This window comes from Sapajus apella, unplaced genomic scaffold (genome assembly GCF_009761245.1).
Source record: "Sapajus apella isolate SASKATOON/1434 unplaced genomic scaffold, GSC_monkey_1.0 scaffold43, whole genome shotgun sequence".
NCBI classification, from domain to species: domain Eukaryota; kingdom Metazoa; phylum Chordata; class Mammalia; order Primates; family Cebidae; genus Sapajus; species Sapajus apella.
In genome coordinates, this window is record NW_022436983.1 from 18,572,381 (window position 1) to 18,596,984 (window position 24,604).

A 24,604-nucleotide genomic window follows, 5' to 3' on the forward strand; every position below is an offset into this window, starting at 1 on the left:
CATTCTACATGTGGCTAGCCAGCTTTCCCAGCACTGTTTATTAAGTAGGATGTCCTTTACCCAATATATGTTTTTATATGCTTTACCAAAGATCAGTCAGTTGTAAGTATTTGGTTTTATTTATGGCTTCTCTATTCTTTTCCACTGTTCTGTGTGCCTACTTTTATAACAATACCGTGCTGTTTTGGAAACTATAGCCATGTGGTATAATTTGAAGTCTGGTAATCTGATGCCTCTAGATTTGTTGTTTTTGCTTAGGATTGCTTTGGCCATTCAGGCTCTTTTTAAAAATTTCATATTAATTTTAGGATTACCTTTTTTTTATTCTGTGAAAAATGATATTGTTATTTTGTTTGGAATTGCATTGACTCTGTAGATTGCTTTGGGCAGTATGGTCATTTTCACAGTACTGATTCTTCCAATCCCTGAGCATAGAATGTGTTTTCATTTGTTTGTGTTATCTGTGATTATTTCAGCAGTGTTTTGTAGTTCTGCTTGTAGAGATACTTCACCTCTTTGGTTAAGTATATTCCTAAGTATTTTATTTGATTTTTGCAGCTGTTATAAAAGGGTTTGAGTTATTGACTTGATTCTTATCTTGGTTGTTGTTGATGTATAGCCATGCTACTGATTTGTGTTCACTGATTTTATACACTGAGACTTTAATGAATTTATTTATTAAGTCTAAGAGTCTTGGAGGAATATTTAGGATTTTTCTAGGTATGTAGTTATCATCTGTGAACAGCAATAGTTTGACTTCCTCTTTCCCAATTTGGATGCCCTTTATTTCTCTTGCCTGAATGCCCTGGCTAGGGATTCCAGTACTATTTTTTTTTTTTTTTTTTTTTTTTTTTGAAAGGTCTCCCCCTTTTTCCCAGGCTGGAGTACAGTGGCACAAGCTTGGCTCACTGCAACCTCCACCTCCTGGGTTCAAGTGATTCTTGTGCCTCAGCTTCCCGAGTAGCTGGGATTACAGGCATGCACCAACATGCCCGGCTAATTTTTTTTGTATTTTTAGTAGAGACAGAGTTTGGCCATGTTGCCCAGGCTAGTCTCGAACTCCTGAGCTCAGGCAGTCTGCCCGCCTTGGCCTCCCAAAGTGCTAGGATTACAGGTGTAAGCCACTGTGCCCGGCTCGTTAACTATGTTTAATAGAAGTGGTGAAAGTGGGCATCCTTGTCTTGTTCCAGTTTTTAGGGGGGGAATGCTTTAAACTTTTCCCCATTCAGTCTGATGTTGGTTATGGGTTTGTCATATATAGCTTTATCATTTTGAGATAAGTCCTTTCTATGCCTAGTTTGTTGAGGGTTTTTATCATAAAAGTATGCTGGATCTTATCAAATGCTTTTTTGCAACTATTGAGATGATCATATGGTTTTTGTTCTTAATTCTGTTTATGTGATATATCACATTTATTGACTTGTATGTGTTAGACCATCCCTGCGTCCCTGTTATGAAACTCACTTGATCATGGTGTACTCTCTTTTTGATGTGCTGTTGGATTTGTTTAGCTCGTATTTTGCTGAGGATTTTTGCATCTGTATTCATCAGGGACATTGGTCAGTTGTTTTCTTTTTATTATGTCCTTTCCTGATTTTGTTATGAGAGTGATACTGGCTTCATAGAATGATTTAGGAAGGATTTCCTCTTTCTTAATCTTTTGGAATAGTTTCAGTGGCTGGAGTGTAGTGGTGTGATCTTGGCTCACTGCAACCTCCGCCTACTGGGTTCAAGTGATTCTCCCGCCTCAGCCTCCTGAGTAGCTGGGACTACAGATGCATGCCGCCATGCCTGGCTAATTTTTGTGTTTATTGCAGAGACGGGGTTTCACCATGTTGGCCATGCTAGTCTTGAATGCCTGACCCCAAGTAACCTGCCCATCTTGGCCTCCCAAAGTATTGGAATTACAGGTGCGAGCCACTGTGCCCAGCCCCAATTCTTCTTTGAATGTCTGATAGAATTTAGCTGTGAATCCATCGCGTCCTGGCCTTTGTGTATGTGTGTGACAGTTTTAAATTTACTGATTGAATTGCTGCTTGTTATTGGTCTATTTAGGGTTTCTGTTTCTTCCTGATTTAATCTAGAAGGGTTGTATGTTTCCAGGAATTCAGCAGTTTCCTTAGATTTTTCTAGTTTATGTGCATAGGAATGTTCATAGTAGTCACAAATGATCTTTTGTATTTCTGTGGTGTTGGTTATAATGCCTCCAGTTTCATTTCTAATTAAACTCATTTGAATCTTCTTTTTTTCTTGGTTAATCTAGCTAATGGTCTATCAGTTTTGTTTATCTTTTCAAAGAACCAGCTTTTCATTTCATTGATCTTTTGTATTTATGTTTCAGTTTCATTTCCTTCTGCTCTGATCTTTGTTATTTCTTTTCCTCTGATAGCTTTGGGTTTGGTTTGTGATTGTTTCTGTAGTTCCTTGAGGTGTAACATTAGGTTGTAAATTTGTGATCCTTCAAACTTTTTGATGTAGACATTTTAGTGCTATAAACTTTCCTGTTAGCACAGTGTTCCTGAGTTTTGACAACTTGTTACTATTATCATTCATTTCAAAAAATGTTTGAATTTCTATCTTGATTTTATCGTTAACCCGAAATCACTCAGGAGCAGATTGTTTAATTTCCATGTATTTGTGTCATTTTGAGGATTCCTTTTGGAGTTGATTTCTAGCTTTATTCCACTTTGGGCTGAGAAGGTACTTAATACAATTTGGTTGGGTTTTTTTTGTTTTTTTTTTGAGACAGAGTCTTGCTGTCACCAGGCTGGAGTGCAGTGGCATGATCTTGGCTCACTGCAACCTCCACCTCTCGGGTTCAAGTGATTCTTCTGCCTCAGCCTCCTGAGTAGTTGGGACTACAGGCGTGTACCACCATACCCAGCTAATTTCTGTATTTTTAGTAGAGAGGGGGTTTCACTATGTTGGCCATAATGGTCTCAATCTCTTGGCATTGTGATCTGCCTACCTCAGTCTCCCAAAGTGCTGGGATTACAGGCATGAGCCATCGCGCCGGGCCACAATTTCGATTTTTAAAAAATTTGTTGAGACTTGTTTTGTGGCCTATCATGTGGTCTGTCTTGGAGAATGTTCCATGTGCTGTTGAGAAGAATGTGTATTCTGCAGTTCTTGAGTAGAATGTTCTGTAAATATCTGTTAGGTCCATTTTTTCTAGAGTGTAGTTGAAGTCCATTATTTGTTGACGTTCTGTCTGCATCTGTCTAGCGCTGTCAGTGGAGTATTAAAATCCCTCACTAATACTGTGTTGCTATCTCAATTCTTAGATCGAGTAGTAATTGTTTTGTGAATCTGGGAGCTATAGCGTTAGGTACATATAAGTTTAAGATTATAATATAACCTTGCTGGATTGATTCTTTTATCATTATGTAATGACCTTGTTTGTCTTGTTTTGTTTTAACTGCTGTTGCTGTAAAGTCTGTTTTATCAGATATAACAATAGCTGTGCTTGCTCGCTTTTGTTTCCATTTGTGTGGAATATCTTTTTCCACCCCTTTACTTTGAGTTTATATGAATCCTTACACGTTAGGTGGGTCTCTTAAAGACAGCAGATATTTGGTTCATGATTTTTTAAAATCTATTCTGCCAATCTGTATCTTTAAAGTGAAGCATTTCAAAATTAATACTGAGATGTGAGGTGCTGTTGCATTCATCATGTTAATTGTTACCTAGATACTTGGGTTTTTTTCCATTGTGTTATTGTTTTGTAGGCTCTGTTTCATGCTTTCAAGAGGTTCTATTTTGGTACATATCAAGCTTTGGTTTCAAGGTTTGGAAATCCTTTTAGCATTTCTTGTAGGCCTGGTCTGCTAGTGACAAATTGTTTTACCATGTAAATGATATTCTTTAAATATTTGTTTTCCAATTGTTTGTTGCCCTTATATAGAAATATAATATGGTTTTTCTGTATATTGACTTTGTATCATATAACCTTATTGAATCCATTTATTATGTATATATACATATTTTGGTAGATTTCTTAGGCTCTGTTAAGTATGCAATCATGTTGTCTATATGTTAAGACAGTCTTCTTCCTTTACCGTTTATATGCTTCTTATTTCTTTTTCTTGCTTCATTGCATTGACTGGGACTTCCAGTTCAATGTTAAAAAGAAGTAGTGAGAACTGACATCTTTGCCTTGTTTTTGATCTCAAGGGAAAAGCATCCAGTCTTTCATCATTAAGTATGATGTTAGATGTAGGTTTTTGGTAGTTGCCTTTTATCAAGTTGAAGAAGTTCCCTTCTATTCCTAGTTTGTGAGGGTTTTTTGTCAGTAATGGAATTGAATTTTATCACATGCTTTTTCTGCATCTATGGAGATTATATGGTTTTCCTCTTTAATTCAGTTAATATAGTGAATTACATTGATTTTAAAGGAATGCTAGGCTGGGAGCACAGTGGTTCATGCCTGTAATACTAGCACTTTGGGAGGCTAAGGTGGGCGGATTGCCTGAGCTCAGGAGTTCAAGACCAGCCTGAGCAACATAGTACAACACTCTCTGTACTAAAATACAAAAAATTAGCCGGGCTTGGTGGCACATGCCTGTGGCCCCAGCTATTCGGGAGGCTGGGGCACAAGAATTGCTTGAACTGGGGAGGTGGAGGTTGTAGTGAGTCAAGATCACGCCACTGCACTCCAGCCTGAGCAACAGAACAAGACTCTGTCTCCAAAAAAATAAAAATAAAAAATAAAAGAATGCTAAATCAAACTTGCATTTGATCTTCTAATATTTTAGAAGGATTTTTGTTTATTATTATCATTTTTGTTTAATATTATTTATTGTTAAGGATTTTTGCATCTACGTTTACGAGGGATATTGGTCCATAGTTTTTTTGTAAATCCTTTGTCTGGTTTTTTGAGGTCAGCCTTATGTTGACCTCATAAACTGTCTATAGACTTATATTCAATGTCCCTTTGTTTTCCTTCTTTTTTTTTTTTTTTAAGATACAGCGTAGGCTCACCTCAAACTCCTGGGCTCAAGTGATCCTCCTGTCTCAGCCTCCAGAGTAGCTGGGACTACAAATGTGTGCCACCATATACCATGCTTAGCTTTTCTATTTTCTGAAAGAGTTTGTGGAACACTAATGATTTCTCTTTCTTAAATGTTTCATAGACTTCATCAGTAGAGCACGATATGAAGCCTAGAAGATTTTTTTGGGGAAGGGTTTAAATATTAATTATATAACAGACACAGGGTAATCAGAATTTTTTTGTGGCAGTTTTCTCACTATGTAGTTCAAGAAATTTTGTCTTTCATCTAAGTTGTAAAATTTATTGACCTAAAAATATTCTCATTTTCTTTCTTTCTTTCTTTCTTTCTTTCTTTCTTTCTTTCTTTCTTTCTTTCTTTCTTTCTCTCTCTCTCTCTCTCTCTCTCTTTCTTTCTTTCTTTCTTTCTTTCTCTCTCTCTCTTTCTTTCTTTTTCTTTCTTTTCTTTCCCTCCTTCCTACCTTCCTTCCTTCCTTCTTTCTTTTCCTTTCTTTCCTTCCTTCCCTTCCCTCCCTCCCTTCCTTCCTTCCTTTCCCTTTCTTTCTTTCTTCCTTTCTTTCTTTCCTTCTTTCTTTCGACGGAGTCTTGCTCTGTCTCCCAGTTAAGAGTGCAGTGGTGCAATCTTGGCTCACTACAATCTCTGCCTCCAGAGTTCAAGCAGTTCTCCTGCCTCAGCCTCACAAGTAGCTGGCATTACAGGCATGCACCACCACACCCAGCTAATATTGTATTTTTAGTAGAGGCAGGGTTTAACCATGTTGGTCAGGCTGGTCTCGAATCCTGACCTCATGTGATCCACCTGCCTCAGCCTCCCAAAGTGCTGGGATTACAGGCATGAGCCACTGTACCTAGCCTCATTTTCTTTTTAATGTTTGTGAGATTTATGGTGGCATTCCTTCTTTCACTCCTGTTATTGGCAATTGCTTTTTCTGTTTCCTTCTTAAAAATAATTTAGCTTGTCCAGGTGTGGTGGCTTGCGCCTGTAATCCCAACACTTTGAGAGGCCAAGGCGAGCAGATCATTTGGGGTCAGGAGTTTGAGACCAGCCTGGCCAACATGGTGAAACCCAATGTCTCTACTAAAAATACAAAAATTTGCCAGGCGTGGTGGTGCGTGCCTGTAATTCCAGCTACTTGGCAGGCGGAGGCAGGAAAATCGCTTGAACTGGGGAGACAAAGGTTGCAGTGAGCCGAGATTGTGCCACTGCACTATAGCCTGGACAACAAAAAAGATTAAATATTTTCACTCTTTATTTCCTTCCTGTGTTGGGCTTAATTCACTTCGTTTTTTTCTAACTTAAGATAGGCGCTCATTGATTTGGGTTTCCAGATATCTTTTAATTATTGATTTCTAATTTAAGTCCTTTATGTTCAAAGAACATACTCTAATTTGAAGCCTTTGAAACATGAGACCTGTTTTATGGCTAGTTATACAGTTTATATTGGCAAACGTTCCATGTGCATTGAATTAAGGAATGTGTATTCTATGGTGGTTGAGTGGAATGTTCAATAACTGTCACTTAGGTCAGAGAGGTGGATAGTGTTGTTCAAAACTCTATGTGTCTTTACTGATTTTTTTTTTTTTGGTCTACTTTTAAAATCCTTTATTGAGAAAAAATGTTGCTTTCCAACTCCAATTGTGGATTTGTGAATTCCCTTTCGTTCTGTCAGGTTTTGCTTCATATTTTTTATATTTATATTATTAGGTATGTACACATTTAGGATTATAAAGAATTGACCCTTTTAAACATTATACATGTATTTCTTCATTTCTGATAATTCTCTTTGTTTGCAGTGTATTTTACCTTATTGATATAGTCTTTTCAGCTTTCGTGTGGTTAGTATTTGTGTGGGAGAACTTTTTCCATCCTTTTATTATTTTTTTAACCCATACAATGTACCTCTTATAAAGAACACATAATTGGGTCTGGCTTTTTGAATCCAGTCAGAATCTGCTTTTGAATTAGTGTTTATTCCATTTATACTTAATATATTATTTATGTAATTGGGTCTAAATCTGTTTTATAGCTTTTTTTTTTTAGTCTCATATCATTTTTTTTCCATTTCATGCCTTCTTTTGAATTAATCAGGTATTTAAGATTCTATTTTTATGTCATCCATTACACACACACACACACACACACACACACACACACAAACATGCTTTAAGTTATTGTTTTGATGGTTAGAATTTTCATCCCTATCACAATCTACCCTGAAAGAATATATCATTTCATGTATAATATAAGCTGTTTCAACAATATACTTCAATTTATCTTCTCCCGGTCTTCATTCTGTTGCTGTCATATATCTTACTGCTATATATGTTATAAACCTCACAATACATTGGTATTATTTTTGCTTTAAACAGTCAGTTGTCCTAAAGAAATTAACAAATTAGATTCCTTTTATTCGCTCATATGCTGACCATTTCCAATATTCTTCATTTCTTTCTTATATGTCTGATATCTTTCTAGTATTGTTTCCCTTCAGCATGAAGGAATCTTAACATTTTTTTGTAGGGTAGGCCTGCTAGTGACAAATTCTTGCAGCTTTTGTTTATCAGAAGGCATCTCTATTCTGCCTTTATTTCAAAAGGAAATTTTTGCTGGATATCGAATTTTAGGTTGACTCTTTCTTTACACCAAAGATGTCATTCCATTGTCTTGTAGCCTGAATTGTTTCTGATGAGAAGTTATAGAATATTCCCCTGCATGTGCTGGTTTCTCCTTCCCTTTGGATGCTATAAAATTTTCAGTTTATTTTGGTTTTCAGCAATTTGACTGGGTTGTGGTTAGGTGTGATTGTCTTTGTTGATCCTTCTTGGGGTTTCTTGAACTTATTTTGTCTGTGGATTGATATTTTTTTCATCAGTTTGGAAGAAGTTTGGCCCATATTTCTTCTCACTCAACCTATCTCCTTTGCTTTTATAACTCCAGTTACATATAAGTCAGATTGCTTGATATTGTCCTAGAGGTCACGAGGCTCTGTTCATTTTTTTTTTTTTAATCTTTAGTGTTCCTTTCTCTCTGTACTTCAATGTGGATAATTTATAGTAACCTATCTTTAAATTCACTAAACCCTTCTGTAATGTACAATCTGTTGTGAGCTCACCCAATGACTTTTTTATTTCAGATAATTTTTACTTTCAGACTTTCCATTTGGACTTTTTAATGGTTTTTGTTTCTCTGAGATTTCCCATCTGTTCACTAATTGTTTCCATATTTTTCTTAAATCCTAAAGCATATTTATAATAGCTTTTAAAAATGTTTTTGTCTGGTATTTCTGACATCTTTGTCATCGTTTGGCCTGTTTATATTGACTGACTGGCCTCCTGGGTATGGGTCACAGCTTCCTACATCTTAATGTGTTTAGCCACTTTTTATTCTATGCCACACATTGTGGATGCTACTTTTTTGAGATTCTAGGTTCATCTACTTTGAAACAGTTTTTCTCCCCTCTTTTTGTTGAGCTGTCAGCTGCTGCTACTTGTAGCTGTCAGAATACTTGCCTCTGGCTACCGTATTCTCTACTATTCCTTCTTTGTTATTTTCTAACCTGCAGTTGGCTAGGAAATCATTTAATCTAGCTTATTAGCCTTATATGTAAAGTATAAATAAGCAGACATTAAATAGATCCCTGAAGACCCCTGAATCAAATGCATGAACTTCAATGTACAGGTCTTTGCATAATTTAGATATTTAAAGATTCTACTTATTTTTTGTAATTGGCATTGGATGAGTGAAATATAATTTTGTGTTGAAACTATGACCTGAAGAGAGACAACAGTTCTCCAAAGGGCTCCTAATTTCTGGCTGAGATCATCCTAAGTTATTTGTGTATTTTTTGCTCATCTGCTTGTAGCTGTTAGAAGAAATGTTTATTGATAATTGTCATGTCCCAGTAGCCTCTATCAGTGTGACTTTCAGTATTTTATAACCTGTCAAATACTTTCTCTGGGATTTTTACCTTAAGCCTAATGACTACTTTTTAAAACTTAGTTTGTAAATCCTCATACTAAAAACACTTTTAAAAAGATAATCATTTATATAAATCAAATTGCTGAATTGGTGATCAGAGGGAAGCTAAGTAGCTGAAGGAGTTTCTAAGGCACCTTCTGTGAGGTCTGATCTCTTGTCTCCTCATTCAGTAAATTTCAGTGTGAAGTAAATATTGTATTTTATTGTAAAGGCTGTCTTTCATTTCATTTGTCTGATTTGGGATGGGTGAAGGGATTCAATCAAAGTTTTAAGTCTCTTATTTAAGATCCCTCTCCCCCATCCTTATTCTTGGAATGAACTTTTAAGAGGTTAAACCTAAACTTTGCCAAGTAAATGCTGATTTCCTGGGAAGACATTTCAGCACCTTTTCTGTTTTTCAGTACTTGTGTTTTGCACCTAAATCAGCAAACCTTCCTCCTTTCCAACTCTCCCGGAAGCCATTCTCCATGTCTGTCACATACCTTACAGAGCTCTGGAGTAGTCTTGTTTTTTAATTATAAGAATCAATGAGGAAAAGAAGACTTTAGTTTCTTCCTTTCAGAACCAGACCTTAGAGAACAACCTATAAAATAGAATCAATTTTGCTGCTTCAGAGTATAAGGAAACCCTTTATAGAGGAAGGTTCATGTTTTGCCAGAATAATAGCAGCTCAGTCTAGAGACTTCTCTAGCAATTTCAGATACTGGCTTTTTTTTTTTTTTGTATATAATTAGGTGATGGGTAGAGACCCCACACTAACGTGCACTCAGAGGTGGTATTGTTTAATAACTTCCCTGTAATCATGCTAGGATATCTGTGCCTGATTATTGATCCTTGAGTAGCTAAAAATGGTGCCAGAGTAGTATCAATCCAGATGGAGCTGAGGGAGACCAATGTTAGACATTTCTGTGATTAGGCACTGGAGTAGATTACAGCATGATAAGGTTCTCTCTTCTCTGAGTAAAGTGCTCTTCAGCTTGGCGCTAATAGGAGCAGGATTCAGGCTTGTCAGCTCTGGAACTTGTAGTCAACTTGCCTTTTAGAGACAGGTTTCGGACTCTGTACAGCCTGTAATCTTTCAAATGTAAGAATCCCCAGGGAGTTTGCTTTGAAAGGGAGTCTGGGTTAGATTGGAAGAATGCCTCCTGGACAGATCAGGTCAATAATTTCCAGTGTTCAGGATATTCTTAGGGCCCAGACATCCTCTTAAAAGTTTAGCTGATTCAGCAAACATCCTTGTGGCATGCAAGGGATGGGTTCTCATCCTGTTTTATGGCTGAGAGAATGAAGACCCTGAAAAGGGAAGTGACCAACCCCAGGTCCCACCAGCTTAAATTGGGAGGCATTGACATAAACCTCCTCTCCTCACTCCAAGGGTGATGTTCTTTCTGTGACATCATCTGAAGGCTTGTGGGTGATAACTTAGGGGAAGAGTTTTCACTTTGGAATAGAAGATAGTAGAATCTGTCATAGCCTAGATAGGCATTCAAAAGAACCGGCCTTGTGAATCTTTAGACCTTTAGACGGGGGACTCTACCCTGTATTGCAGTCTGGAATTGCCCAGGGGGTTATAGTAAATACTGAAGCCCGAGTTCCTCCAGTTGCATCAGAGATGCAGATATAATTGGTCTGGGGTGCAGCCTGAGCAGGGGGATTGAAGAAACTTTAGAACGAACCTATGGCAATTTTGTCTTAGCCTCGGCTTATAGCTTTTCCGGCTGAAGTTCCCTTTGACCCACTTATGGAAGAGGTTGGAAATTTTCTGTATTTATTAAGACCTGCACCGAAATTGAGTCAGAAAACAGCTGGAGAAAAGACTCAGTTAAAACTGAGTTTTCCAGAGTTAAGAGTAGACGTGGTTCACATGATCTGGATAAGTCATGAATTTATTGAAACTTTAAGGGAGTTATTGAAAATGCCAACCATCGATTGAGTCTCAGTTGCCGTGAGCTGAAGGAAAGACGAAGACGCGTCTCTGGCTTTGAGGGATCTTATTGTGTAATCTTGCCATGTACCTGAATCACTTCTAACAACATACAGGTGCATGGATGTAGGGAAATGGCTTGGCTGCATAAATATTTGCCTGTCCCACCTAAATCTTTTTTGAGGAAGCAGCCAGGACATAAACAGCTGAAATGAAAATATTTGCTTGTCCAGAAGTCGATTTCCCCACAGGCCATTGCCCTCCTTCCTGTGGCTGCCTCTGCTGTTCTCATTAGCGGAGCAGCCTTTCCCTGTTGCTGTCTAGGCCTTACAGAGATCCTGAGGGCAACAAAGCCAGTGGTCACCTGTAAAATCCAGTAAGTGATTGATGCTCAGGAAATAGGAGATATTAAAGAAGTGAAAGAGCCTAACCCAGCCCCAGGTGTTCTGCCTCTGCAGCTGTGCTCTGCTGTTTCATCTCTGCCATGCCAGGTGCGAGATGTGGCTTCACCTGAGAATTGCTGACCCAGGTTGATCAGATCAAATCTATCCAGGCCACCTCTGGCAGAGGCAGCAGAAAATGAGAATATGCTGTGGATTAGGGTGAGAATCCTCCCAGGGCTTAGTGATGGTCCCTTGGAGAGCTCCGTTTCTATCCAAGAAACCTGTGAATTCTCAACCTTTGCCAACTTGCAATCTTTCTTCAATCTGCCCCAACTATTTCTAGCAAATTCTTTGGTTAATGCAGCATAGAAAACACATTCTATTTGTCCCAGACGTATTTCATTCCAGCTTCAAGGGGTGGACATTGAACCTAAGAGTGTTCATAGAGAGTCAGACTTGAGAGAATAAATTTCTCTCTGTTAAATCATATATGAAACCATGCTTGCTCCCAGGCTGCTGGCGGCAGGAAGCAGTGATGAGGATGGAGCTTGGCAGATGGCTGTAGCTGTGGTTTCCTGGAGGCCTGTGTGGGGAGATGATGGTTTGTATATTGGTTTTCATTTATGTATTGGTCTTAGCTTTCATCTTCCTGAGGTACCCAGATGCTATGGTGATAGATTGATTAGAAATGACTCATTTGTCAGAATTCCGTGGGGGCTGTAGGTTCCCTTCTCATATGCAGTAGACTGTTAAATGTTTAATTAGATGCTGAGGCATTTCTGCATGGGTCCATCTCTGCCCATTCTCCCCAGTGGATGCCATTTCTTAGGTTGCAGAGGGACGGGGTTGGGGAGGGGCTTTCCAGCTCTCCATCTTCTCCCTCTACTTATTTTGTCTGGGTGGCAATCCTTAGTCCTACCTCCTTTTATTTTTTAAAATTTATTTATTTATTTTTGAGATGGAGTTTTGCTCTTGTCGTCCAGGCTGGAATGCAGTGGCACAGTCTTGACTCACTGCAACCTCTGCCTCCTGGGTTCAAGCGATTCTCCAGTCTCAGCCTCCCAAGTAGCTGGACTACAGGTACCTGCCACCACACCCGGCTCTTTTTTTTTTTTTTTTTTTTTTTTTGTATTTTTAGTAGAGGTGGAGTCTCACTATGTTGACCAGCCTGGTCTCAAACTCCTGACCTCAGATGATCTGCCTGTCTCGGCCTCCAAAAGTGCTGGGGTTGCAGGCATGAGCCACCATACCCAGCCTTTTATTTATTTATTTAAAAAAAAAAATATATATATATATATGTGTGTGTGTATGTGTGTGTGTGTGTGTGTGTGTGTGTATATATATATATATATATATATATATTTCTTTTTTTTTTCTCAACTTCCCAAGTAGCTGGGATTACAGGCACCTAATACCACGCCCGGCTAATTTTTTTGTATTTTTAGTAGAAATGGGGTCACCATGTTGGCCAGGCTAATCTCGAACTCCTGAGCTCAAGTGATCTGCCTGCCTCAGCCTCCCAAAGTGCTGGGATTACAGGCATGAGCCACTGCGCCTGGACTTACGTCCTTTCAGCTGCGGTTTTCTGTCCCCAACATGATTGTCCTAAAAACTGCCTTCATGTGGCTGCTAGAATTTGCAGAACTGATCCATGTTAGAAATCTAGTCAGACAGGTCCAAACCAGACTTCGTGAGATAATGTAGTTGAACTGATATGCAGTGAGAGCAGTGTTAACTGCCGCTTATCTGTTTTGTTCCACTTCAACTTTTTCAGGGCCTTACTTTGTTCTTACTGTGTGCCAGGCAGTGCCCTACATGCTGAGGATGAAAAGGTCTGATGGGTGCACCATGGTAGCACCATGGAGATGCTAGATAAAGGTGTGAGCAAAGGGCTGGGGAGTCACCTGAAGATGGCGTGAGCCATGGGCATGGGAAAGAATGGCATTTCAGGCGAATGCGAGCAGTTCTGGGAGTAGTGGGTTTGCAACCTAGCAGAAAGCACCATGTACTGAGTTGTGGGAGGTATTATGCATGTGGATATAGGAGGTGCAGCTTGGAATGGCCAAGGTTTCCACCTGGGACACAGGTGACATAAAGAAGTGGGAGACAGTGAGACAGCCTGGAGCGGGGAGAGGCGTTAAATGATAGGGGTGATAAAAATCAGGCGCTTGTGAAGTCTAGGTGGTCACATCTAATGGGCTGTTGAGATATGGGTTTGGGACCTATTGGGGTGATGGTGCCAGAGACATAGACAGTTTTTTGATTTTTTTTTTTTTTTTTTTTTTAGGTAGGGTCTGGTTGAAAAATCTGGGTTAAAAAAAGAAAAAGAAAAATTTAAAAAAGAGATAGGGTCTCACTCTGTCCCCTAGGCTGGAGTGCAGTGTTATGATTGGGGCTCACTGCAACCTCCGTCTCCCATGTTCAAGCAATTCTCCAGCCTCAGCCTCTCTAGTAGCTGGGACTACAGGAGCATGCCACCAACACCCAGCTAATTGTTTTGTATTTTTGTAGAGACAGGTTTTCGCTATGTCACCAAGCTGGTCTTAAACTCTTGGGTTCAACGAGATCCTTCTGCCTCAGCCTCCCAAAATGCCGAGATTACAGGCATGCGCCGCCACGCCTGGCTGAGAGATGTAGATTTAGAGATCATTGTTTGATGAGTCAGGGCTTGAAGACTTGAGCACAGAGCCATTCGAGGAAAACCTGGATAGAAAGGGAGAGGGCTCATACGCTTTGAGAACACCAGTGTTTTAAAGAAGAACCAGAGGTTAGGGCAGAAGGTTGAGTCAGGTGGCAGAAGGACCAAGTGCTGCATCCAGCCTCCTTTTCCCTTTAATGGCCGATTCTGCCAAGCCCGACTGCCTGCTGAGCCTGGTGAGCATGCCTTAGCCGCTGGGGGGCTGGCCTGCAGTTTCCCCTTCTCTCTCCTTGCACAGTGTGCTGAGGGCATCTTCACTGGCTGCAGGCTCCTGGGCTTTGTTTCCTTGCTGGCATCAAGGATTGGAAAGCCTATTTTTCCCCCATCTTCTGGCGTTGGTCAAGGCTCACCATTCCACCCCTCCTGAGGAGTGCCGGGTGCTCTGAGCTATCTGCTTTCTGGTTACCCACCTAGAGCACAAGAGCCCACCTGAGGATCGTCTGTGCCTCTTCTCCGGTGCTACACGAGCTCAGCCTTGTAGCTCATTCCTGATCCCAGCAGAACACTCAGAGCCGTTCCTCCACCACCTTTCTGGAGACGAGATGCATCTCTGTTGTTGCCACACACTGAAGATTCACAGGCTAGCTCCTTCATCAGGGAAGAAGTTTCATCTTCATTGCTGTCGAGGAAAGGAAGACATTGCAGACTGGTGATGATGTATTTCGTCTTTACTCAGTGACCACAAGCACAGGGTGCCCAAATAGGTAACACCATGTTCTTCTCAGTTTTTGCCTGGGATCGTCACTCCAATGGTAGTCTTCACTTGAAACCAAGCCCGGACATTGAAGGGAGAGTCATTTGGCAAAGTTCCTGCTGAAACTGTCATCCAAGTGGCATTCTGTCTAAGTGGTATTCTGGCTCCAGCCATCCTTCCAGATTTCCCCGATATCCGAGCCCTCACTGCTACCACAGGAGCCGCCCGACTTCCTGGCCGGCCTGGGTTTGAGCACAGCTCCTCAGCTGGGCTGCATGTCTAAGGAGGTCTTGAAGCCTCTGATGCCACAGCAGTCCCTGTCTCTGGCACCAAGTCATCTTGGCTTTTACTGTCGTGCCCAAATCATTCTGAGTTTTCTTCAGTGGTGTGAGCATCTTAAAGAATGAATGTTAAGGTCTGCTTATTCCGTGGGATAGCAGGTGAGATGGGGCCGGTGCACGTCAATTCCAGTTCACCATTGCAGAACTGAGAAGTGTGCAGAGACTTTCTTCTCTGTATTCGCTGTGTTTTCGGCAGCCAGTGCTGGGCCACTTAGCTTCCTCGGAGAGGTGCGGAAAGCTAACCCAAGTTCCTGTCCCTTCTTCCATGCTGGTCCCCGCAGGGCTTATGCTAGAGGACTCTGTGGCCATCTCACCAGCTATGCCGAAATGCATCTGACTTCTGACTGTTCCTGTGTGCGGTGCCACCTCCCTGCTGGACCCAGGCCTGGCCACTTGGAGACAGTGCCCTCATTGTCCTGGGCTTTCCAGGCTGCAGAAGGACCGAGGACCTGCATAGACGGCTATGGGAAGTGGTGGCTTTTAAATTGTGGTAAAATATATATAACATAAAAACATATGTTAAGCATTTTAAAATGTACAACTCAGTGGCATTAGGTATAATACAGTCAGTGTTATGTGACCTGGTTCCAAACTCCACCCCAAATGGAAAACCCACACCCCACCCAGACCCACTACCCCCAGCTCAGCCCCCGCCCCCGGCAGTCACAAATCTGCTTTCTGCCTCTGAATTTTTCTGTTTGGGATCCCTTATATAAATGGAACCGTAGAATATGAGGTCTTATGACAGTGTCGAGGTTCACTGTGTTGTAGTGTGTGCAAGAGTTTCATTTCTTTGGATGGCTGGATAAAATCCCATTGTTGCGGATAGACCACATGCTGTTTCTCCATTACATTTGGATTGTTTCCACCTTTGGGCCGTGATAAATAGTACTGCTATGGGCATTCGTGTACATGGTGTTGGGTGGACATGTTTTCAGTTCTTTGGGTATATACCTGGGAGTAGGATTGCTGGGTCATATGGTGACTCTGTTCAACTTTGTCGGGGACAGTAAGACTGTTTTCTCCAGTGGCTGTACCACTTTACGCTCTCATTAGAAGTGTGTGAGGGGAGGTGGTGACTTTGGAAGCTGAGAGTGTCAGCCCTTTTTTAGCATAAACCAAAATTACCTGAGTGACCCTCAGTGGAGGGTTGCCAGGACCAGAGGCTTGAGCACAGAGCTGTTCGAGGAAAACCTGGATGGAAAGGGAGAGGGCTCAGAGCCTTTGGGGACACTAGTGTTTTAAAGAAGAACCAGAGGACCAGTGACATAAGGAGTGAGCAGGGAGGGGACATGGGGCCTAGGCATGTCAGGTGGCATTCACGAGTGCAGCTGGACAGGCCACGGTCTGGTCCTCAGGGGTGGCTGAGCCCTCTCCAGTTTTGTGGGAGCATGTGGTGGGAAGGCAGGGGACTAGGGTGGTGAAAGGCTGTGTGGTGGGCTTGGGAGGGCTGATCTGGGTGGTGCCTGTGGTGCAAGGTGTTTGACCCTAGGGCTGGGGTAATGGCAGAGTGTGCGCTCGCCCAGGGGAGACAGGTTACAAGTCCAAAGAAAGAGGTGGGTCCAAGCTCAGCCCACAGATTAGGCTGATATGTGATGGCACTTGGGGTGTTTCACTGGGCTCCAGTATTGAGGTGCTTCTTCTTAACCCCAAGCAATGCCCCTATCCTGAGGCCAAGGCAACTGATTCTTACCTGGTGTTAGGTTCTGAATCAAGCACACATGGTCTGAACTACCCTCGAAAATCTCTCTGCCCACAACCTAGTCCCTTGGAAGCTCAAGAGCCAAGATTTGGCTGCTTTTATTTGCTCCCAGTGGTGGCTTCTCTCTCTTCAGGTCAGAAAAGGCCAAGGTCTGGTTTGGGTGGAGAAGAGCGAAGGGGGAGTAGAGATTGAGGTGAGGGGTACAGACAGTTGGAATGGGATATGTGTGAGTTGAATGCATGTGGGCTGTGAGTCTCTTGGCTGCTGGCTAACTGGCTTAGGACCTAGGGTAGGTTAGGGGCCTGAGAGGACCAGAAAGACTGACATTAGAGCCTCTGGGGCGCTGGGCAGGGGCTGCAGGGCTGTCCTCCCAACCCTTGCTGGAAAGACCCAGAGCCACCATAAGCCCACAGCAGCCCCAGTCAGCACAAGCAGTGTCGGGTGGGCACCTGTCACTGTGCCCAAGCTCTGGGAGCCCTGCTGGCCCCAGGCAGAGGCTTCCTTTGGGGTACATGGGCCAAGTCATTGCCACCTTGTAAACAGCATTAGGGTTTAGCAGTGCTACCATCTCATGGTAATTCTTCTACAGTCAGTGCCTCCTGGAAGCATCTGCTGATCAGGGAGCATATTCCCAGTTTACAGATAGAGGTTTAGAAAAAGAGTGGCTTTTTTTTTTTTTTTTTTTTTTTTTTCAGATGGAGTCTCACTTTGTCGCCCAGGCTAGAGTGCGGTGATGTGATCTCTGCTTACTGCAACCTCCGCCTCCCGGGTTCAGGTGATTCTCCTGCCTCAGCCTCCCGAGTAGCTGGGATTACAGGTGCGTGCCACCACACCCGGCTAACTTTTTTTGTATTTTTAGTAGAGATGGGGTTTCACCATGCTGGTCAGTCTGGTCTTGAACTCCTGAGCTTGTGATCCACCCACCTTAGCTTCCCAAAGTGCTGAGATTACAGGCGTGAGCCACTGCGCCCGGCCAAGAGTGGCTTTAAGTGATTAGGAAGAGACAGAACTGGAACACACATCTGGGACTTCTGGCTCTAGATTCAGCATTCTTTTTGTTGTGTTGCACTTCTTGCAGAAGCTATCTGATATTGGTGCTAATCTTTTCCTACCCACTCTTTGTTAGAGCAGATGATAGTCTTGGAGTCATAAGTGGCAAAGAACCTGGAGAAGGGAGGAGGGTGACACCTGCTTCTTATGCAGGGTGCTTTCTGTCTCCCCAGGTTCTGGTCACATATGAGATGGATCTGTTTTACCCAGCTCTGTCAAGGCCATCTTGACCCCTGGCTCTGCCCCATCTGTCCCTGCCCTTTACTGGGTAGCATCCTCCCCATGAGACAAACCCTCACCTAGAGTTGGCAGAAATTTTTGAGTTGAACCTCAATTCTGATGAGGCACAATTAGCATCCTCTGCTGTGGCCTCAGCTTTCAGCAAATGGTAAACTTTACTTGAGGGCATAATTCAATTATGAAAACCTATTTCTCTTATACAAAATCTCCTAATGTGCCTTTGTGCACACACAAATTTAGTGACACATCACCAAATGTGTATGTGGTTGCCATGGAAATGTCTCTCTTCTAACGTGGCATTCCAAGAGCAGAGAGAAGGGAAGTTTTCTTTGTAAAGAGAAGCAGAGCAGAACTTGGCTAATTGTCATCACACTAATCCCCAAACTGTCATTCTTCCCTGACTACCTGTCTCCTACTTCCTGTCAGCAGCTGAACAGGGGAAGGCAAATCAGTGTGCAGGACTGGGTCTCTCACATTTCCTTAGGAATTTCACAAGCATTGCTCTTAACCTTTATGGCCAGCACGCACCAGGAAGGACCCCAGGTCTTCCTTGATTTGGGTTTGCACCTAGAAGCTTAGAAAGTGTACCTTCCTGGATTGTCTAGCACTTGCCACCCACGAGGACTCAGAAGAACTCCTGGCACCATTTCTCTGTGGCAAGTGCAGGCTGAATAGGGCTTCTGAAGAGGCTTTGTGTTTCCCACCAGAGCTTTTGTCTTTGTGACAAGCGCATGATGTGACAGCATCTAGAGCATGCCAGTACGAAGGCTCTTTTTCAGTGTCAGAAATCCCACGTCTTCTTGATGGTGGTGTGAGTCCACAGTGTGGGACCTAAGTCTGGTTGCATGCCTCTGTCTTCCCGGCTCAGGCTCAGGTTGATCCTCACCCTCACTCTGTTTTCACTTGTCCTCTGACTTTCTTGACTGAGCCTTTCTGTGGGCAACGACGTCCTTGGATTTCTGGACTTTACCAGCAATCTCTGAGGGGATCCTTGGTCCATATTAGTAGACCCTTTGACTGGGTCATTGGGCTGCCTTTCCCTAGTTTGGGGGCTGCGTAGCAGTTATTTTTCTTTTTTGGAGATAGTGTCTTACTCTGTTGCCCAGGCTGGAGTACGGTGACACAATCTGTTCCCTGCAACCTCTGCTTCCTGGGTTCAAGCAATTACCCTGCCTCAGTTTCTCAAGTAGCTGGGATTACAGGTGTGCACCACTATGCCAGGCTAATTTAGTCGAGACAGGGTTTCATCATGTTGGCCAGGCTGGTCTAGAACTCTTGGCCTCAAGTGATTCATCTGCCTCAGCCTCCTAAAAGTAATGGGATTACAGGTGTGAGCCACCGCTCCTGGCCTGGCCTTGTTGTTTTAATATCGAAACCCCTAGGATGTTCCATCTTGTCCATGGCTGTACTGGCTCTCAAGAAGACCTGTAGTCACTGGCCTGACTGAGTTGCCAAAGTGGGATGGGGGAGGGGGCACAGACCCAGTTTCTGACTCTCAAAGCAGGGGCTATAAATTCTGGACACCCGCCTCTCCACAGCTCTGCACCCCTGACTGGGGCCTGTGGGTCTCCACTTAGTGTGGGTCAAGCAGCAGGTCATTTCTGCCAAAAGACAATGTCCTTCTTGCTTTTATAAATCAGGTCCTTAACATTGTTTCTTACCCAGTGTTTATTTTACTGGCCCTCAAGGGATTAATCAGGAGGCATCTGGCTCATGGCTAGGCTGTGACCTTACTGAATGTGTGTAAATTTGACCAAGAGCTGAGGGAATCATACCAGCAACTTCATAGGGGTTCAGAGCCTTTTATTACCAAATCAGTGTCCAGGGTTTGCTCTGCTGAGGCTGCTGCAGGTAGCCACTGCTTCAGTCTACTTCCATGTAGCTATTGCTTCTGAGGTTGTTCTGAGGTTATTTTGGGGCCTGTTTGGGGAGCTCGTGACCCCACCTCACCCCCACAGAGAGAGCAGGGCCAGGCATGTCCTCCTTGACTCTGTGGCCTCTCCATGGCCTAACCAAATCTCCCTTTCAGCAAGGGACAGGGCTTTTAACAATAATAAACTCTATTTGGGATAATAGAGAACTTAGCTTTGACATAGTGTGTTCTCATTCTTTCTGCTGTTTTAGACACCGATAAATCTACCAAACTTGGATATATAAATGGCTGTTAGAGCTGGCTGCCCCCTTTCTCCTTTGGCTTGTGCGAGTAAATATCAATTTAGTCCTTATGGAAGGAGAATGAAGGAGACTTGGTTGTCTCCCTAATCCACACACCCTGTAATTCTCACCTGGAAAATTTAGCTTTCCTATTTCAAATCAGTTTTAATGGCAAAGGCTAAAGGGAGGCTTTATTGCTCTTATCCAGGCTTATTGTTCAACTTTTTAAAAAAATTCATTCAGTAAATAAGAGCTCCTCCAAGGAGACCCGGAGGGGGTTGGCTTAGGAGGAAGGAAGAAGGTAAGTAAATGGAAGCTTGATGGGAGAAATGCCCACTGGGTAGACACTCAGAATGGGGGCCACTGATCAACTGGGCAGATGTCCTAGAAATCAGCAGATGGTGAGGACTGGATGGCTGCAGCTGAATTCTAGAGCACCAGGGTGGAATCCTCTGCCACCCTTTCTTCTGTTCCAGAGGGGAAGCAGACAGACTGGCCCTGGTCGGAGACTTCTGACAGTGACCAGGCTTAGCTGGCCAGAAAGACAGAGTGCTCTGAGTGAGGGACAGGAGGGGCCTAGTTGGTCCTGGCCTGCTGTGGCCTTGCACAGCTCTTCAGCTCCCTTCCAAGGCTCTTTCGAGCTCACTGCCTCGTTGATGGCGCCTGGGCTGCTCATTGCCCTGCAAGTGGTATCAGTGGGATGGATTCCTGTTCCCATTCTGCCCAGGTCGTGTGTAACAGGTAGGAAGGAGGCGGCAGCCCAGTGCTGTGGACCAAGTCTTTTAAAAGAAATATCCAGGCTGGGCGCGGTGGCTCACGCCTGTAAACCCAGCACTTTGGGAGGCCGAGGCGGGCGGATCATGAGGTCAAGAGATCGAGACCATCCTGGCCAACATGGTGAAACCCCTTCTCTAGTAAAAATACAAAAAAATTAGCTGGGCATGGTGGCACGCACCTGTAGTCCCAGCTACCCGGGAGGCTGAGGCAGGAGAATTGCTTGAACCTGGGAGGCGGAGGTTGCAGTGAGCCGAGGTCGCGCCGCTGCACTCCAGCCTGGTGCCTGGTGACAGAGTGAGACTCTGCCTCAAAAAAGAAATATCCACCCCTTCCTTTGTTTGAAGGGCCATGACTCAAGGTGAAAATTCTTTTCTTAGAGGCAAATGCTGTCTGCAGGGAGACCAGTGCTGCGCCCTCTGCCCTCGCACTGAGCAGGTGCTCAGAATGAGCGTGCTTATTCTGTAACCACACACGGGTCCTTCTGGCCTGTTCAAAGGTGTTGTAATGCCCACCCTGGCTGTGGCCTGAGGTTAAATGTCAGAAAGGAAATAAGATGTTCCCCACGGGAAAAATCTGTGCATCTCAGGTTGATTTCAGGTGTTTCCTCAGACTGATAGGTTGTAAAGTTTACAAAAGCAACTAAGTCCTGCCACATGTGAGGTGTTAATAGCATGTTCCTGTCACTATAATGGGTGCTTGTGAAGGCAGAGAAAAGACCCCGCTGCCTGCCGGCTGGGGCTGGACACTGGCCTGAGCAGGGGTTGTAGTAGTTTGGGAGCCCAGTGGGCCTGTCCTGCTGCCCAGCCATGGCCACTTGAAGCCAAGTGCTTCATCTTTCTGACTGCCTCTTCATAGCAGCTCCTGACTGCTAAAAGTCTGACCCCAAGACCTCCAGTCACTTCCTGAGAACACATGTGGACACTCTTCTCATGGGGTCTAAGGCCTATGTAGGCCTATGTAGCTCCTGGAAGAGGCCTCCCTGACCAGAGGTCCAGGAAGCAGGAGGGACTCCTGGGCAAGACAGCTGCTGCCTTCCTGGTTGCTGTTGGGAAACAAATGGCTTCTCCAAGTGACGCTGGAACTCTTGCAAGGATCACTTGCTGCCAAGGAGTCTGCTCAGTGCATCCGTGGCGCTCTCCGGAAAGTGAGACTCTGCAAATGTGTTCTCAAGTTTTGTTCCAGCTGGTGCCAGCCCTTCCCACCTCACAGGCTGGAGGGCCCCAGCACCCAGTCAGGCATGGGGCCGAGCCGCTGGCAGCCCATGGTGCATGGCTGGTTAGCAAAGGCTGGAGCCTGCTGCCCACCTGAAGCTGTGTTGTCTTTTCCCCTGCCGTGCTGGGTCTTGGCACTGGCATGAGGTGGCCTCCTCCTGAAGCAGAGTATGGGTGCTCTCCCACCGACATGCAGGAATCCACGGTGGGCCTGGAGCAGAAGTTACTCACCCTCTGCCTCAGTGTCCTTTTCTGAACAACGGGTGACAATGGGAACATCTTCGGGGTTGCAGTGCTTAGCAGGGCGCCTGTCACATTGGAGGTGTTTAATCTATGTTGGATTTATTGTTACCCCTCTGTTTGTTTGAGACAGGATCTTGCTCTGTTACCCAGGCTAGAATGCAGTGGCACGATCACAGCTGAATGTAGCCTCAACCTCCCAGATTCAAGCAATCCTTCCACCTCAGCCTTCAGAGTAGCTGGGACTACAGGTATGCGCCACCATGCTTGGCTAACTTTTTGGTATTTTTTTTTGTAGATATGGGGTCTCGCCATGTTGCCCAGGCTGGTCTTAAACTCCTGGCCTCAGGAGTTCAAGAGATCTGCCCTCCTTGACCTCCCAAAGTGCTGGGATTATAGGTGTGAGCCACCACATCCAGGCTGTTTTGTTGTTGTTGTTGTTGTTCTTTGAAACAAGGTCTCACTGTTGCCCAGGCTGCAGTGCAGTGGCACAGTCTAAGCTCATTTCAGTCTTGTCCTCCTGGGCATGCCATATCCATCATCCCACCTCAGCTTCTCAAGTATCTGGGACTACAGGCACATGCCATCATGCCAGGCTAATTTATTAATTTGTTGTAGAGGTGGGGTTTCACTGTGTTGCCCAGGCTGGCCTCAAACTACTAGGCTCAAGCTATCCTTTTGCCTCAGCCACCCAGAGTGCTGGGGTTACAGGTGTGAGCCACTATGCCCGGCTATCACTCTTCTGTTGAAACCCCCAACCATTTCCCAATACTGCTGGTCCCTTATAGGTCCCCTTATGGGGAACCATCTTTTTGTGTTGTGCTGTCACTAACTACTTGTGTGTCCCTAAGTCAAATTAGGTGTCTTGTTATCCCACCCTGGAGGAGGACCTCTGGCTGCTTGGGTGGGGAGCTCCACGGATTTCCTGATTTTTCTGAACGCTTTCAGACCTAGTAGGTATCGGTGTCCTGGGCCGAGGGACCACATCACAGAGGGCATTGGTCTTAGGAGCCGCATTCCCCAGAACTAGGCTGCTGTGGTTTGGCCTTGGCTCCTCACAAGTCTGGCTTCTGCAGGAAGTTTGCCAAGTGGCCCAGCTCTTCCCTAGAGGGCAGGGGATCAGGCACGTTTGGGAGGGCAGAGCAGGGCCAGGTGGGGACGGAGAGCAGCTCGCTCCGAAACTTCTCATCTATCTTCTCCAGTTCTGAACTGGGCTACTTTTGCTCCCCCAGGGGAGTCAAAGGTCAGTTTCTCAAGATGTTTTTGGCTGCCACACTGGAGATGCTATTGGCATTTAGTGGGTAGGGGCTGGGGAAGCTGATAAGCATGAGACAGCACCCAGGACAGCCCCTGCAGCAAAGAACTATCTGGCCCAAAATGTCAGCAGTGCCGGGATTGGGAAACCCTGACCTATTCCTGGCTGTGCAGTGAGACAGGTTTGGGAACTCCCAGGGTTATAGAAGCAGCATCACCTAGACGGGTCAGCCTGAACCCTTCATCCCTCAGCTGTGTAATTATGGACAAATTCCTTCTCCCCACCAGAGCCTTGGCTTTCATTTCTTAAACACAGCAGTCCTTCTAGATGAAGATCTATGAAAGACTTGAAGTCTTATGTAGAGCCTGTGGTCTTAGAGGACCCCAGACTGTTATACTGATCCATGAAGCACCTAATTCCTTCCAAAGGGTAAGGCTTTGTAAAAGGAAAGCAGTTCTGACTTTTATTTTGGGGTGGGGGGACCATTGAGCTGCTGCTGCTGAGCAAGATCCAGGCTCCTAGTCGAGGAAACTGTCCCACACCGAGTGAGTGCTCATCCCCAAGCCTGCCAGGTCCCAGGACTTAGCTGTTGCTGAAACAGCTTTTCTCTTCTCCAAATAACTGTCCTTTCTTTATGCTTAGCAGGCTTTTCCTTTCATCTGCGTGTGGCTGCACTGGGAAGGCTGCCTTGACGGCAGATGCCGTGGAATGGAATGCAACCTACTCACGTTCGCTGTCCATTTTCTTTTCTTTCCTTTCCTTTTTTTCTTTTTTTTTTTTTTGAGATGGAGTCTCACTCTATTGACAGGCTGGAGTGCAGTGGCGCCATCTCGACTCACTGCAATCTCCGGCTCCCAGGTTCCAGTGATTCTTCTCCCTCAGCCTCCCAAGTAGCTGGGACTATAGGCGTGTGCCACCACTCCCAGCTAATATTTGTATTTTTAGTAG

At 44.2% G+C, this 24,604-nt stretch overlaps 1 protein-coding gene and 1 long non-coding RNA gene across 3 annotated transcripts in view; both read left to right on the top strand.

The window, feature by feature from the left end:
* The window catches only part of MAN1C1 (mannosidase alpha class 1C member 1), a 174,507-nt gene that overhangs the window by 13,740 nt on the left and 136,163 nt on the right, over positions 1-24,604 (top strand). The gene's annotated exons all lie outside the window — the stretch shown is intronic.
* LOC116566488 lies at positions 6,221-15,542 on the top strand. Of its 2 annotated transcripts, none has more exons than XR_004275883.1 (3): positions 6,221-11,895; positions 13,069-13,172; positions 14,491-15,542. It is a non-coding gene; the product is annotated as an uncharacterized LOC116566488 (long non-coding RNA). The 2 variants fall into 2 exon arrangements; XR_004275884.1 differs by having other exon boundaries at positions 14,494-15,542.